The sequence below is a fragment of the Carassius carassius genome, chromosome 11 (assembly GCF_963082965.1).
Source record: "Carassius carassius chromosome 11, fCarCar2.1, whole genome shotgun sequence".
NCBI lineage: Eukaryota > Metazoa > Chordata > Actinopteri > Cypriniformes > Cyprinidae > Carassius > Carassius carassius.
The window spans coordinates 21,062,648-21,077,334 of NC_081765.1; positions in this window are offsets into that span (position 1 = coordinate 21,062,648).

A 14,687-nucleotide genomic window follows, 5' to 3' on the forward strand; every position below is an offset into this window, starting at 1 on the left:
TATATTTTAGATATCTGTCAAGAATCTGTAGCAGCTCATTAGATTATCAGTATGGACATTTTACAATCACAGCACATTTTAAAAGCAGAAGACAGATGCTCAAACACAAAGAGAATCCCTCCTTGATATGTATCACAGCAGACAATGTGTTTCTTGAATGCAATCAATGTTTATCCTAGTGTACCTGTCAAGGCTCCTTTCTTGCCTGGAGGCCATTTGCAAGCCACACTTCCACTTTCATCCCCCAGCTGCCAGGAGACCGTGCAGCTAATCCCAAAAGAGCAGCTGCAAAATCACTGGGCTTACCTGATCCAGCACTGAATTAATCTCCTTCTCCTTTGGGAGGGGAACAAAGCACAGTTTGGTTCAGGAGGGATGGTGAGAGGGAGGTTCCATGCACATCCTCAGCATAGCACAACGCTTACACCCCCTCCCAGCTGGTGCCACCATGTATCAAATCTCCAAAAATGTCTGCTTTTAGCTATTTTGCTCATCTCTTTATTATTTCTTTTGTAAGTGAAGCTCACTTTTTAATGACCACAGTATGGGCAATTTTATGTTACTGTGGAAAATAACATTAACTGTAATGTCAATGTAGTAAACTGATTAGACCGGCATCAAAATAATAATCACCTGAATCCTTCATTTCTTTTTCCTCTCACAACGCTATTGTCGTGTGATAAGCTCACCTTCACAGTACAGAACTGCTATAACCCAGAGATATTTTATATAATTTTACTGATGCCTGTGCAGAGACTTGAGGAGAGGGATAATATGAATAGCAGTCATTTATTTGCTAAAAAAAAAAAAAAAACATGGTGAACATAATTAAGCAATACAAGATCTTCATGCTTTAGGAAGCCCTTGTTTGAAAATTTCCAGGCCAGGAAAATTAGATTTGAGATGGAGACAGTGAGGTGGCTCCATTCTACACATTTGTTTATTTTTTAATTAGCAAAATAAATTATTAATTAGATTTAGCAAGAATTAATTTCACATAAAAATGACAGTAAAGACTGTTGTTTGAAACTTTTTATTCATCAAAAAATCATGAAAATGTATCCAAAAGTTTCTCCGAAAATAAAAATGAGAAGAAATGTATCGCACGCACCAAATCAGCATATTAAAATATTTTCTAAAGTATCATGTGAGACAGAAGACTGGAGTAATGGTTACCAGTGATGCACGGTTACCCGCGGTTACGAGTCATCCAGAATTTCTTTTAATGATATTCAGGTCGCGGTCGGTCGGGTCGTTTGAAATAAAGATGGCAATTAAACCTTTGTAATTTCTATAGTACTAGACACAATTTTGAAATACATAAGCCTACACTTATTGGCTGAATATCTGGCGCGATTATAGAGTGACCACCTGTCCCGCTTTACGTTGTAGTAGGCTACTGTACAGCAGTTTTACCTTTGTCCTGCCTCATGCAAATTGAGCATCTGTCCCGCTTTTTCATTCGACCCTGCCTAATAAAAACACGGATACGTCCATAGGCGTACTGTTAACTTATGTCCAATAGTGCAGAGGAGAGCAATAATAGCGTTAGCTGATAGGCTGAGTCGTACGTCAATCAAACCGTTGACTGGTGCACGAACACCTCCTCAACAATCTCAAATTTGAGAGCGCGCGCGCTGTTTGGTCAGGTTAAGCAGCCGTGGCAAGATGCACTTTTAATAGCGAATGGACCACAACCTACTCTTGGTAAAGACCTGTAGATGGCGAAGCAGAGAGAGCTTTTTGCATTTTATGCAAAAGCAGTTTTTCTGTGGGACATGGTGGAGAATATCGACGTGAAGCAACATGGTGCATGTGAGTAGGCTACCACAGAAAAAAAGCACATCATCAAGAAACATGCAAATCAGTGCAATCGGTTTTCAATAAACCAAATGACCCACAGGCTGACGAAGTCTCGGCAGCAGAAGTGACGAGCATTTATCATGCCGTACATCACACACATTCATATCGCTCTCCCGACTGCAGTAACAAGTTAGCCCCAGTCCCAGATTCTGAAATAGCTAAGAAAAAAGCTGTATTTCTCTCTGGCGTTCATGGCAAGTCTGCATCGTTAACTTCATCTTAGCAGCGACACCGAAAACACCAGTTTATTACTAAACAATTAGATGTCTCCTTGCTAATTTAGACACATTCATAATCATTTCTTTAACCAGTTCTTTGTGGCAAGCCTTATGTGTGCGGTCATAACGCTTATTATCCTGTAGGCTATAGCCTATTTACGTAATTAAATTAATATAAAGGGGCGACGCTTTTACTACTATTAAAAATGCGGGCCAGGAAGCGGGTCGGGTACAATATTTTATTTTTATTTTTTTGCGGTCCGAGTAGCGGGCGGGTTAGTTGAAAACATCGGTCGGGTGCGGGTTGTTTATACACTGACCTGCGCATCACTGGTGGTTACTAGGCTACTCTTAACTCTTTTGAATATATTTTAGCCTATTTAAATCCATTCCTCAGATTTCCCCCCAAAATCAGCACATAAAATGTGTTATACGAATGTAAAATATAGGTATTGAATCCCAATGTTTATTAGGAACAGAAAATGAGATTTGGAATATTTTTTCTACTCCCTTTTTAATCAAATTATCCTTTCACCAAGACAGATCAAGACCGATTGTTTACATAGACAAAAACAATAGAGAAAGCAGCATGTTTTCTTTGCAAAAAAAAAATAAAAAAATTCTGACAACCTTTGGAGGGAGAGGTCAGCTCTGGGGACTATCAGTGAGGGATGTTATGGGTGAAGCTACACTGACATCATAGATACATCCTCAGTGGTGTGGTGGTGGGCAGAAAAAGAAAGAGGGAGAAAGAACTGGCCGAAACCACACTCTTCTGACATCTGTTATGACCTCAGTGAAATCAGTGTGAGACACTCTCCACCAGCAAAGCAAACATTCGACTGGGGGCTGCTCTTGTGTGCCTTTGGAGAGGTGAACGGCTGCCAAATATTTGTTGTTCTGCCCTGTTCCCTTCTACATGGGTCCAGCCACTGCTGATAAGACTGTTGCTCATCCCCCACGTTGCATGTCTGGATTGAACTTTGCCTTGGGAGGACCAGTGTTAAAAGCATGTTTTGACGTCCTTTGAGTTGGCCATCTGTTTGAAAACAACGTGCAACTATCTTCCGGACAAACTTTCACAAGCTCTGCTGAGCTAATAACATTATAAAGGAGTGCAACCATGGACGCAACCTCAATTAATTTCACAACCCACCTACATCTCGTAGTGTTGACACCACACCCTTCTAACTAATAACAAACCACCTCCACCCTCACACCACAACTGACCAGCTCTCATCATGTTCACACAAACACCTCATTTCTCACATTTTTTAGGGCCTTTAGGGTTTGAGCTTTCCAAATGAGGTTTCTAGAGAAAGCACTAAGGTGTAATGGTCAGGGTCACTTGGGTTTAGCATATCTGGATAAAGATATCTGGAAGACTTTCCGGGAAAAATTAAGTAAAATTTACCTTGATCACATGCAAGTATCTTTTGTTGCTTCAGAAGGGCATTACTAAATGAAAAAAATGAATAAGATATTTTAACAAAATAAGAAAAAATTTGACTGTTCAAAAGTTTTCACCCCTACACATTTCACCCAAAATGTGTTTTTCATACAAAATTGATTCACTTCAGGAGGCCTATATTCACCCACTGGAGTCATGTGGGGCACTTTTTAGAATGGATGGATGTGCTTTATTGGACTTCTTTTATACTATTAAAAAATAACACCCATTCACTGCCATTGTGAAGCTTGGAAGAGCTTTTTTTTATATAACTCTGATTGGATTCGTCTCGTATAAGCATTTGGAACTTCCTTGAAGGAAATGACTGACCAAATGTTACACTGACAACTCTGTGGATGCGTCCAGCATTCAGCACTCCATCAGTTGTTGCAAATAAATATTTCTTCTTATTATTATTTTATTCAAATATTGTCTAATTGTGTCTTATTTACTACATTTTTTCAAACTAAACTTGATTACACTACGTATCCAAAATCATATTTCTATCACTGACAAAAAATATTTTGTAGTGCATTAAAATTAAGACAAATTTAATTCGCCTATTCTACTTAAATTTGTATGGGAAGTCGAAATCAACCCCATCTTTGCTTTAAAAATCATTGCAAGATCTACTAACCGAAGAGCATATGGTCATAAACAGAAATCACTTTTTTTTCTTTACAAATCCAAATTTTTTACTTCTAATTCTCACCTGTGTTTTGTTTTGTTCTCTCCTCTGCGCTTCCACATTCGTCACTTTTTAAAATTTTTTTTATTATTATTAATGCCAAAATACTTTATAACAAGTACATAACTATACAATATGAAGAACACTAGAGGACAAAATATCTCAAAAATAATACAAAGAAGGAAGTAAAATATATAAACTAAAAATAATTAATAAATAAACACTGAAGGTTAAACACTGAAAGCTATTTTTTTATGTCTTTCAAAGACAAAACTTAAGAATTATAAGAGATTATAAAGAGATTATTGGGTTCTTTTCACTTTTGGGCGAATTTGAACTATCCCTTTAAGTGGTGCTACCCTAGGCAGATCATGAAAGATCATGTAAATGCCTTCCAAGTTGGGCTGAATGTCGTTATACATTTCTTGATTGAATTTTAATTCACAAGCTCTTGATTTGAATCCCAATTCATTTCGTTATATTTGAGTTGCAGTGTGCATTATGCTTGCTTATATTTGAAATACATTCTCTTTATTTATCAAGGCAACTGTCTAACTTGGTACATTAAGAAAATATTAATGTTAAATATTAACAGAGCCAAGATTATGATATTTAATAGATATAATAATCATCACAACCAAAAACAAATGTTTAAAGTAAACTTTAAATAGCATTTCCTGTGTAAAATTGTTATTAAAGGGACAGTTCACCCAAAAATGTACTCACCTTCAAGTTGTTCCAAACCTTGTATGAGTTTCTTTCTTCTGTTGAACATAGAAGGTATTTTAAAGAATGTGGGTAACCAAACAGTTGCCATTGATCACTCTGACTTAGTAAAAAATTACTATATGAAAATCAATGAGACTAAGAAAGGTCTGAATTTGTTATATAACTTGACAGATTGTCAAATCAAAGAGGGATTTGTCAGACTGATTCAAACAATAATGGTTCATGATTTTATGATACTTTCAATGGTTCATTATAAGGATCAGCTCAAAAGAGTAATTTGTTTGGTTATTAGACTACATCAATCACATTTACAAACCTGACAGTGTGCAATCAAAACACTAATCTGAGTAGCATTCACCAACCTGAGCACTGCACTAAAGAGAATCTAAGCATTGCCCATTACAGTTTCTCATAAAAAAACTGAAACTAGTCCATGTTTCTCAAGGCTTTACATTTTCTATTCCTAACATCTATTTTGCCTTTAAAAAGTAGAGTAACTGATATATGGAGTTTTGCCAGCAGAGTTTCTTACCTCTTGGTTCCAGTCTCCAGTCCCCAGTCCCCAGCCTGACTAATAATTGAAAGCCTGCATGGTTTCCCTGCGCACTGGGGCTGGGCTTTGAATCAGGCAGTGTGGGCACTGCAGCTTCATCGCTCACTGGAGAGAACCTGAAACTGCTCTCTCCCACTCTACCTATAGAAAACTCCTCTAGCCTCTTCATAGCACTAGTGGAGGAGGGCTGATTTCCCATTGAGCTTCATTAACCTTTCCTAGATCTCATCAGCACAGATTCATCGAGGTACAGTTGAAGCATGTTCTCCAATGCAGTCATCACATGAGGGAGTAGATGCATAGATATTGTGGTGTCTAACTGCAAAAAGATAAACTACGGATTAATAACCACAGATTAGACAGCCATGTGCTTGCAAAGGAGACTGGTGTGCCTCAGGTGTGGGTACAGGGCCATTTTTCATTTCTCCGTACTGCTTGATTACTGAAATAATACAAAAAATGTGAGTCAGAAACCACATAACAGATATCTTTGTATGTACACAGATCTGAATTATTAGGAAGGGGTGGCAAAAATGAAAAAGAGTATTGATCCAGCATTTTCAGGTGTACAGACTGACACTCGATTAATACTGAGGGTGGAAACACAATCCTAAAACAACGCTTTTCTTCTGTCTAGCTAAGTGGGCAGATGCAATTCAAGCATTAAAATGGTAAGGAAACATGTGGTCTAATGTGAAGATAATGCAAAGCGCATGTACGCCAGTGTGTGTCCACGGACTTGTGTATGGAGAGAGAGCAAGTGTGTGTTGGCTTTTTTAATGAGAACATACCCCTGCCCATTGCAACACAAACGATGAGAGGCTGTCAGCCCTAGTGGACTGGGGATGTGGAAATTGAATGGAGTCTTTCAGTTCTGTTGCTCATCTCCCCTGGGGTGAGAGACTTGTTACCATGGTTATGTTGGATTCCTGCAGCTAATGGGTGGGAGTAGCGTAGCTCTGGCAACCTGGCTCATGTCTAGGGTGGAATAGACATGCTGAGAGCTGGGGGGTGTGGTGGCAGGACTCTGGGACATGGGAGGTCACACACTGACAAGATTTCACACAAAAACACACACAGGCACTGTTAGCAGAAAAAGGAGAGACACAATAAAATGTGAGCGATTATGCTTGCCACTTCCTGTCTACATGTGTCTCCGTTGGAAGTCTATTATAAAAGAATTATCTATTATAACGTAATGAAATCCTTCAAGAAAATAAATGACAACTATTCATGATACATTTCTTCATTGTCTTCTTGTTACATTTGACATAGAATATCAAATAATAATTATGTATTATAATTTATAAGTTAAGAACAAACTACAACAACTCCTAACCTTAGGTATTAGGCCTATTTTATGCAAATAAATCAATGCAAGCATTTCTAGCTAAGCAAGATGCTGCAAGGGGTATTATAACAAGCATTGGTGTAAAATATCTTCAGAGAATTGTAGAATTTCTTCATTTTTGATGCTACTACTATGGTGTAGCAACAGTTTGAAGAAAATCAAGTTAAGGCTTGAGAATACGAAAAACTCTGAACTGTACACGTAATGACTGAGGATCACATTGTCACAACTTTTTCCAAACACAACAAATGTGTGCAGAAACATGCGCCTAAAATAGTATTGTAATATCAGTTAAAAATATCAAACATATTTGATATCCTCAAACTGGAGGTAATTAAAGTCTGAAGCTAGCAGTCTGACTATGCATTATTATTATTTAATTAATTTTTCTTGTGAAATCAGTCTCCTCGAAACTGTACATCAGGGCAAAAATCTGTGTACAAAAAAAAAAAAAATGTGGATGCATCATGTACTTTTACCAATATTCTGAGTCTTAAGAAACTTTTTAATCAGCTATTTTCCTTCATGTAAAAGTAAAGTGACACACTGTACACAGGAATGCAACGCACATCAGTTGAATGTGTGGTCATTGTTACCAGAATAGAAATCTTAATCTTTGCTGGGGAAATGCATGCACTGGCCACCCTGCTGGGGAAAATGCATCATTAAACAGCTACATAGCAACCACACAGAACACCTTAGCAACACCCTAGATTTTATTTTAGATACTCTGCTAAATGTGAAGTTAACTGAAGAGAGATTATGTTTTCTAAGTCAGTTAAAAATAAAGGTTCCAAATAGTTTTTCAGTGAATAGTTTTTAAAAGAACAATTTTTAATAGTGTAAAGAATATTATTGAACCTGTTCCATCTCAAACAATCATTACTGCAATGAAGAGTTTCCCTGGATGTTATATGTGGAATCACAGATGCCAATAAAGAACCTTTCATTTTAAGAGTGTAAACAAACTGCGGTTAGAGTCTAAATGACCACAAAACCTTTCCAGTGTACTGTCTTTTAAAAGCCCAGGACAGAAAAACAAATTAATAATAAATTGCATAGTGGTGTAATAATTCTCCACTTTTACCAAGGTGTTGCAGTAATGACAGCTGTTGCTGAACTCGGACACACAGCTTCCCTCTGGATGTGAACATTAGCACGGCTATCGAAGCACCTGAGGAAAACAATGACACAAAGCTTGCTTTTTGCTTGTCTCCTCTTAAAACCAGTGGCTCAACTGACAATCAGTAACACAAAAACAACATCTTGCGGCAACAAAGAACAAATTAGCATCTCAGAATCAAAGTGGCTTGATAGGCCTCACTTCATGCCAAAATTCCTGATGCTGAGTGTTCCAAATCGGTGTCTCAGTACCCTCCAGAGGTGTCAAGCGAAGTACAAATACTTCGTTACTGTACTTAAGTAGAAATTTGGGGTATCTATACTTTACTTGAGTAATTATTTTTCAGCCGACTTTTTACTTCTACTCCTTACATTTTCACGCAAGTATCTGTACTTTCGGCTTGTTTTCATTCTGGTTTGTCATCATTCAAAAAAAAAAAAAAAAAAACTTAAATCGCGCCATCCAGATGGAGTGAATTTGATTGTGGTTGGATGAGAAGTATAAACATATACCATTCCGATATGGAATTACATTTGCTTCAATAAAAATGAACGAAACTTTATAAAACTGAACGTAACTTTTTCAGAAACTATCAAAAATATGCCATTACACAAGAAAAAAAACTATGAAGATGAAAAAAATTTAGGGAAGTACAGACATCACTCAGTGGTGCGCGCCGCGCATATTGAAAGCTCTCGTGGTGATTAAATCTGGTCTCTACCGCAAAAATTATTTTTTACAGACAAAGTGAAAGAAATTTATTTTAAGCTCATACACAGGTTCTACCCTGTAAAGAAGTTAATACAAAGATTTAAATCTGACATTGATCTTACACACTCTTTTTGTTCGAGTTCTGAAGAAACTGTACACTATTTTGGTCATGTAACTACACTCAGAAACTTTGGGATGATATTGGTGTGTTTGTCAAGTGTACGATTTTGCCAGACTTCTCAGTACATATGAAAAACATTATATTTGGGTATTATCACAAACGAAAATATCAGTTTTGTTATTAATTAAAAAATTTTCCTAAACAAATTTCACATTCACAAATGCAAATTCTCCAACTGTAAACCTGTCTTCTCTGTTTTTCTAAAAGAAATGGAAAACTATTTGAATGTAATCTCAATATCTAATAAGAAAGGACTGTTAGAATTTGATCCGCCTTTGATCGTGTGATTTTGTTTAGATTTTGGCCCTCTTTTCTTTAGTTCTATTTTATTCTTTATTGTTTTTTTTTTTTTTGTGGTTGATATTATGTGATGTATGTTTATACTTTTGTATGTTTTTGTTCTCTGCATTAATAAAAAAAGGAAAAGAAAAAAAAGCTCTTGCGGTGATTTGTATGCAATAGGTCGTGCCTTGTATTACTAAATATGTAAATAGTATTTGACCTTCGATCATCTCAGTCTGTAAAGATGAGCTCTCAGGAGACACGGAGCGGCGTCATCTTCCTCCTCCGCTTGTCCTTCAAGGCAGCTTGAAGTAAGCTTGTGTTACTGAAGTAACCAATAGCATCGATACAAGTTTTTCATGTTACAGTGTGCAACAGTTAATGCGGATAATTACTGTCATTCAGTAACACAAGCTTACTTCAAGCTGCCTTGAAGGACAAGAGCTCATCTTTACAGACTGAGGCGATCGAAGTTCAAATATTATTTACATATTTAGTATACAAATCACCACGAGAGCTTTCCAATATGCACGCCACTCTCTGGTGCCACTGACTGAGTGACGTCTGTACTTCCCGGTCAGAGAGCACCTGTCCATCAAAAGCTCACTATCCAATCAGAGTAGATCACTGTTAACCCCGCCCCCACGAGAAGTTTGTGTCAAAACTCCAAACGAAAAACTGCGAAGCAAAAGCGAAATCTGTGGCAATGCATTCAGAATCCACGATCAGCGAAAACGAATATTTGAAAAACATTAACAAAAATGAAGCATATTGGAAGAGCCTGTTACATTTGTGCAACGGTGTTAATTTTTTTCATTTTCATTGTGTTTTTTTTCTTTTGTAATGGCATATTTTTGATAGTTTCTGAAAAAGTTACGTTCAGTTTTATAAAGTTTCGTTCATTTTTATTGAAGCAAATGTAATTCCATATCGGAATGGTATATGTTTATACTTCTCATCCAACCACAATCAAATTCACTCCATCCGGATGGCGCGATTTATCTGGATAGGTTTTTTTTTTTTTTTTTTTTAATGATGACAAGCCGGAATGAAAACAAGCCAAAATGAAATAGCAGTAACGAAGCTATTTTTAAAATGTAAAGAGTAGAAAGTACAGATACTTGCATGAAAATGTAAGATACCCCAAATTTCTACTTAAGTACAGTAACGAAGTATTTGTACTTTGCTACTTGACACCTCTGCTGGTACCCTCCTCTCGAATGATGCAGATGTCCTGGCTCAAGTTACACTTGAAAGACTTGAGTCATAGCTGATGCCTGGCCTCCCAATGGACTTAAAGGAACTTGGCTCTGAGATTTATGAAACCCATCCCATTCACTGCATGGAGTCTTGAGAGACTTTTGTCTTCCAAACTCTGACGAACTTTTAGCTTCTGATAAATGAAGATACTCTGAAATCAAAGATTGCTTTCAGACTTTGTTTTGCCGACTACAATCATGAAATTCCTTCCCCTAAAATAAAGCAAAGAGACTCATGAAAACTGAAAGAGTTGGGAGCAAAAGGAAACCTCAGAGCAGATTCAGGTAAGATTGAAATTGTATGTTTTATTGATGTGCAGCGTATGGTGATATTGATATTGGAATGTGCTAGTGGTGTAATTTGCCAGGAAAAACAAGAAGCTCTCAGAGCAAGCAGTCACTATGGAATGTGGGCGGGGATTAAGATCTACCCACCAATCAGAGAGCTTATAATATTATTCCACATCTTGTGCTCCCAAATGTTGCCAGAAGAGTTATGTAATCCAATAAAGAATTCAGACTGTATTATGTCAGTCAAATAACTGAGACTGCCAGTTGTTCTTATAACTTTTGAAACCTAAAGAGATGACAGTATGAAAAATGTGTTTGATATCACTTGCATGCTACATTTGCTTATCTAAATACAACCAAACCCTTATAATTATATACAATAAACCATTAGGTCATAAAAAGTTACACAAAATCACATTCAATGACATGATAAGATGAGCAGCGGTCATAAAATGAGATAAATGCAGTGATATTTGGTCACAGATAATGCCCTACTTTTACTCAACAAGCAAAACTACTACCTAGTAAATGCAACCTTAAAGACATACAGTAGTTCACCCAAAATTTAAATTCTGTCATTAATTACTCACCCTCATACCCGTAAGACCTTTGTTCATCTTCGGAACACAGATTAAGATATTTTTGATGAGATCTGCGACCATTCTGACCCTGCATAGACAGCAAGGTAACTCCCACAGTCGAGGCCAAGAAAGGTAGTAAGGGCGTCATTAAAATATTCCATGTGACATCAGTGGTTCAACTAATATTTTGAAGCTATGATAATTCTTTTTGTGCGTAAAAATTTTTTTTAATTCAACAATTCTTCTCTCCCGAGTTACCATCTGCCGCCATTATGGAGAATACAACGCATGTGCGTGCTTTCCTTCTCTCGTAAACAAGGCTCAGCGCATGCATGTTCTATGTCAGCTGCATCACGTGCATGCGTTGTGTTACTTTCGATAATGGCGGTAGATGCTAACTCGTGGGAGAATTGTTGAATAAAGTCTTTTTTTCGCACACAGAAAGTATTCTCATACCTTTGTAAAATTACGGTTCGAACCACTGATGTCACATGGACTATTTTAATGACGTTCTTACTACCTTTCTGGGCCTTGAACATGGAAATTACCTTGCTGTCTACGGAGGGTCAGAAAGCTTTCAGATCTCATAAAAAAATATCTTAATTTGTGTTCTGAAGATGAATGAATATCTTAAGGGTTTGGAATGACATAAGGGTGAGTAATTAATGAAATAATGTTAATTTTTGGGATAACTATCCAGTTAAATGCGTACAAACATTGACAGTGGAAACAATCTAATTCTTCTTATCATTCCATGTAAATTTAAACCAGGTCAGTGTGTGTTTTCTTGCTGATTCTCTCTCCTTTGTCCTCCAGAGCTCAGCAGTTCCATCGCTCACCCAGACTGCCTTGAGTCATTGTCCAACTATTTAACTAACCGCAGTGAGGCAGTTTTCATTCCAGTGGCTGCAGGGTCTGAAGGATACCCCGGGTCGACTACACCCAAACACTGAGGCAAACTGTTTGGACCACAGCCCTGAGGTCATATTAGTGGCTCAGGGGACAACTTCATTATTCATATTACACTCCATATAGTTTTCTTGCCTGAGTTAAGGCAACATGCTCACCTCACTCCACTTTAATCCAGGGAATTGTGGGATTCAAGATCTGTTACAGCACGGCACTCAAAAGGAACAAATCAAGCATCCTGTAACAAGTAACACTTGCCAAGCACCAAATCTATGTATTACATATAAAACAAGACAATATAATCACCAGTTCAGTGTTGTTATTGTTAACTTTTATGAAAAAGCAATCATTTTCATCAGTTGAAATGAAGCTGAATTTAAACAAAACAGAAATATAAGATTTAAACAAGTTAGTTAAACTAAGTTACATTGGCAACTAATTGAAATATCACTCAAATAAGTCTTAGTTGAAATTCTTACTGAAATACTAACTGAAATAAAAACTCTAAATAGAAATATTTACCCCCCTCAAGCCAATAGTAATGATGTGACTCATTACTGAAAAAGCAAACCAAAACATAACATTATTCCATTGTCACTGAACCAAAACTATTAAAAAAAACTGTTTCATGGTTGCTGAAGACATATGCCAAAGTCACAATTTACTTGTCGTTAGATGTGGCAAAAAGGTTCATTTTGCAGTCTGCATGGGAACTATAACTTGTGTCAATGATGTCAATCTTGGACACAGAGGCCAAGTCTCAACCCTTTATAATGACTCTGGGTCTATTAATCCTTTGCAGGAGCTCCACATTATAGAACAAATCAAACTAGCTTGCTCTCGCCACAGGGACAGGGATCGCCTATTTTGCTGACTTGTTAGCTGCATTTGACATGCCTGTTTGTGCAAGAGGGAGAGCAGGAGAATATTTATTGGCTTCCAGAAGTGTGAGAGAGCTGGGTACTAGCAGCTCAAGGGTCTTGTTATCGTCCTCTTTGCCTGCATGTACTTTTTGGGGTTTAATGAATACTTGGGCGGTCCTCGCGCTCCAATCAGACAGGAGTCTCTGCCACTTTCCGCCGTGCACCGCCAGACTCGCCTCGGCACTGTTCTCCTCTCCTGTCCTCCAAATCAAATGAGAGGGACATGATGGCGGTGCTGAAAGGCTCAGCCACTGAATAATTGATGCCTTGACAAGTGTGGAATCAATTTATCCAGTGGCACACTTTGAGTGAAATTGTGTGCATGATCAGCAGCAGTGGGGGGGGATAAGTGTTCTCCTAATGTTATTTATTTAATTTTTTTAGAAAGAAATTTCTGTTATGCCTCAGCATCCACACTAGACAGCACAAAGATTAGTCTGAAGACCATAGTTTAGTCTCCTCTACTCTCGCTGTTGAAATAAAAGCAGCCTCAGAGTAATAGGAGTCCAATTAGCATTAAAAAGTTTTTGCCAGCCACCTAGTATTCAGACATAAACTGTGTTACAGAATAGCCACTACAAATTAACATAAAATGTCAGTGAAATGTATTTAATAACACACCTCTTATGTAGTATACGTGACCTTATGAAAACTTGAATTAGCTACATTATGAATCTAACTAGAAAAAGTGAATGCATTCATTTTTCTTGATGATTTGCTAGATGCAAACATGAGACTTCTCAGGTATCAGTATGATTTACACAAAGCAGTGAACAGGACAGCACAATCAAAACAACTTCATGAATTTCTTCTTGGATAGCGCACTAATTAACAATAACAGAAATGACACTGAGAATAAAGGATTTGTAGTACAGTCTGTCTTACTGCAAACATTCAGTATTATGAAAAAGTAACACAAGACCAGTGTTGAGCAAGCTACAATACTCCAAAAATGTAGCAAACAAAACTACCAACTAAATCTACAGAAAACAATTAGCTAAGCTAAAAGTTGTTGTTTTAAAAAGAGCAAATAAGACTTGCCACATCACATTTGTTAAGACAATATTAAAACTAGTTAGCTCTAATCAAGTGTGTTTATTATAAAAATATAATAAAATAATTTTTCATTATAAAATATTATTTAATTTTTTTTTATATAGAACAGTATTAACAAAATGTCTCCCATGTCATGATACTTAAAAACTTCAAACTGAAGTGACGACATGAATCTTGTGGTTTGTGTAAGTTTGTGACAGTGATTGAGTGTTGATGAAACACATTTGGGAAGAAGGGGACATTATGTAATAGGACACTGGCTGGATGTCAAAATGGAAGTTTGTTTATGAGAAAGGTTTGGCAGGAGGATGCCAAAGCCTGGGCCAGAATGAGAATAAAACACCAATTTACTTTACTTTTGGGAGTATCCCAAGTCAAAAATTTCACAGTGGAGTCACTGGATTTCAGATTGGGAGTTCATATTTGCAAATTGAAACAGTGTGTTTATTCCATTTAACTTTCTTAGCAACTATGGACAGTGGTGTCCAAGTTCTAAGACTCAAAATACAATAACCGAAT